Raw genomic sequence first — 3249 nt, 5'->3', positions numbered from 1 at the left:
CCCCGACACTCGTGGCCGGACTTCGACCCAGACCCTAGCCCTCTCCCTCACCGCGCCCTGCTGGGGTCCGTCCTGGAGCCGACGACCTCCTTTGGTGAAGACCTACCTGGTTATTTAAGAGGCCAGGCGGGCGCATCCCTTTGCGTGAAAATAACCGGTGTTTCCCGTGGGAGGTGTTTCGTGAAGGAGGAGGGGGACCTGGTGTCCAGGTCGGTCCATTCCCAGTCCTGGGGAGGGGCCAGGGAGGGCCCCAAGGGTAAGAAGCTGCCCAGCGCCCCGAGCTTAGGGCAGGCAGAGGGGCTTTCCTGATTGCTGTTAGCCCTACTGTCACCTGGAAGGGTGAGGCTGGCTTTTGTGCTGTCTTCACTGGGGAACTGTAGCTTTGCTCCTGTGGGCGATGCTAGAATGCAAAGCTTATTGGTGTGGGTTTCTCACAGAGACCCTATAGGACGGGGTAGAACTGCTCTTTTGTGTTTCTGAGACTGCGAAGTCTTTTGGAAGCACACAGCCTCATCTTTCTCCCATGGAGCGGCTGGTGCGTTTGAACTGCCCACCTTGAGGTTAACAGCCCAACACTTGTACGCCATTATGCTACCAGGGCAAGACAAGTGTTGGTTGAATGAACTATGTGATCAGTGTCTTGTTGCTAAACTGTAGCCGCGAAGAAGGTTGAAATGGCAAGTGTTATGTTTCTGCGTTTTTATGGCAATGAAAATTCAGAATGTTGTGAGGCACATAGTACCGGAGAGCAGCTGGGGAAATACGTTGTTGCTCTAGGGCAGTGGCTCTCAACCTCCCTAATGCCGCCCCTTTCATATAGTTCCTCATGTGGTGGTGACCGCCCTCCCCCCACAAACCATGAAAGTATCTTTGTTGCTACTTCATCACTGTTATTTTGCTACTGTTACGAACCGGGGAGACCCCTGTGAGAGGGTCATTCAGCCAACAAAGGGGTCGCGACCCACAGGTTGAGAACCGCCGATGGAGATTTTTAAAAAAAAACTTTTTCTATGAAGAATTGGCCTAGCCTCTTGTTTTCCTGACATAAAAATGTCTCCTCCCCCTTTGATTGGCCTGCACAGACCAAACCCAAACTCTGTGCCATCGAGTCTGTTTTGACTAAGCAGCCCATCCTCTAGGACCAGGTGGAAGTGCCCTTGTGAGTTTCCGACACTGTCACTCTTGACGGGGTAGAAAGCCTCCTCTTTCTCCCGTGGCGCGGTTGGTGCTTTTAAACTGCTGACCTTGCGGTTTGCAGCCCAGTGCATAACCACTACCCCATCAGAGTTCCTCAAAGAGATACACAGACCTTTTAGCACATTGTGGTTGTGAGGTGCTTTGGGTGAACCCCGACTTACACGCCACTCACCCCAAAACGAAACACCACCCGGTCCTGCTCCAGCCTTGTCACCTTTACTGTGTTTGGTGATGTGATGTCTCCGGTGACTCAGGTCATGGTACTGCTTCGGTTAAAAGTTCCTGCCCGGCCTGAGGTTTTCTAATGTCGGGTAGCCTGAAACACACTGCTGTTGACTCCTTTGTAACTCCTAGCCGGCCTGGCCCCGGGGTTTTTTGACACTGTCCATCTCTGCAGGAGCCGACTGCCTCCTTGATCTCCCATGGAGTGGCTGGTGGGCTCAAACTGCCCGTGGAGCAGTTAGCAACTTCACCCTTAACCCACTGTACCACCAGGGCTCCCCCAGGTGCCCATGACACTGCCGTTAGGTCGTTTCTAACTCATCTCGACCCTCTGTAGGGTTTTCCCAAGTTCTGTAAAACGTTGAGCTTCAAAGTCGGTGGTTTAAACCCACCAGCTGCCCCACCCGAGACAGGTGAGGCTGTCTGCTCCCACCAAAAGAGACTGTCTCAGAAACCCTGTATTTAGGGACTACCGTCTTGATAGAACTGGCCCGGTGACAGTGAATTTGGCTTAGGGTTTATATTATCGGTTTGGGGTTTAGATTAGAGAGAAGTAAAGGGACGATATACAGGCCCTAAGGATTCCGAGGACTCAAATGATTTTGCAAAATTTTTTTTTTTAACCAACCTGTTTGAACATTTTTCCTTATTGTTCTGTGGAAGTGTCAACATGCTGTAAATCATTTCTCTCTATCTGGAGATCTGTTTAGGCTGTGACTAAATAGAGAGACTGGTATCTTTTAGCATTTATTCCCTAGCCCCTCCCCTCCATTCAGCCCCCAGGAGCTACTAATCTTCCTCTCTCTGTTCTAGGATCTACAACCCATCCCACTAGGGTACATCTGTTTCTGGGTGTGTGCTGTTGTTCACATTCACCATCAGTGGCACCGTAGCTATTTGTATGTAGTGTCCTGTTGGGTAGCGTGCTTCAGACCTTAGTTCCTGCTTAGGACTGAGCAGTGTTGACATTGTGGGGTGCTGTTCAGGCAGCTCTGAACCTTAGTGACCCCGTGTGCGACAGACCACACCTTGGCTGGCTGTCCTCTCGGTCACTGCCATATTGGAGCCCATGGTTGCAGCCACCACGTCCATCCATCTCTTAGCAGGTCTTATTTTTTTCGCTGTCTTTTACCAAGCATGAGGTCTCTCCTGAGGACATGTCCAAAGTCCATGAGACGAAGTCTTACCATCCTTGCCTCTAAGGAACACCCCAGCCGTACTTCTTCCACGGCAGATGTTTGTTCTAAACTCCACTGCCGCCGAGTCTGTTTCAGCCAGCAGCCACCCTGGAGGACAGGGTAGAGCTGCCCCTGTGGGTTTCCGAGACCAACTCTATGGGAATAGAAAGCTCCGTCTTTTCTCCGTCAGAGTGGCTGGTGGTTTTGAACTGCTGACCTTGCAGGGGACAGCCCAACTCGTCGGGGTACAATGGTGTACTTATGACTCCTCAGTTGATGACACTTGGTGGCTGCTGTGAGTACTTGGTGCTCATGTGTCCGTTTCGGCTCTCTGGGGCACAAACCCGGGAGTGGGATTTCTGCGTCCGGTGGGGGTCGTGGTAGTGGGGTCATCGAGCTATGGTGACTCGTCTGACCCCATGTGACAGAGTAGACTGCCTGGAGTTTCCTAGGATTGGATCTTTGTGGGAGCCGTGTGTTTGAACTGCCGACCGTTTGATTGGTGGCCAGTGGTGCCACGAGTGCCCCCTGGGTCCTGTAGCAGCTCTGTGGGACCCGCTGTACTACTTCTGCCCCTACCAGCCAGGCCCGTGCTGGGGTCGGCTGTACCAAGCTGGAGCCATTGTTTTTGATGCTTTACATCGGTTTTCTT

General features: G+C 52.2%; 1 protein-coding gene across 1 annotated transcript in view; it reads left to right on the top strand.

Moving 5' to 3' along the window:
* Positions 1 to 60: 60 nt before the first annotated feature.
* The window catches only part of SPECC1L (sperm antigen with calponin homology and coiled-coil domains 1 like), a 67051-nt gene continuing 63862 nt past the window's right edge, over positions 61 to 3249 (top strand). Inside the window, exon 1 of the mRNA XM_004716371.4 lies at positions 61 to 209. The gene's annotated coding sequence lies outside the window, so the exon portion shown is untranslated. The remainder of the gene's footprint in view (positions 210 to 3249) is intronic.

Source organism: Echinops telfairi, unplaced genomic scaffold, assembly GCF_000313985.2.
Source record: "Echinops telfairi isolate 266 unplaced genomic scaffold, ASM31398v2 ScPeMD7_29;HRSCAF=101, whole genome shotgun sequence".
NCBI classification, from domain to species: Eukaryota; Metazoa; Chordata; class Mammalia; order Afrosoricida; family Tenrecidae; genus Echinops; species Echinops telfairi.
The sequence above is the reverse complement of the archived record's forward strand: the minus strand, read 5'-3'. Positions and strand labels throughout refer to the sequence as shown.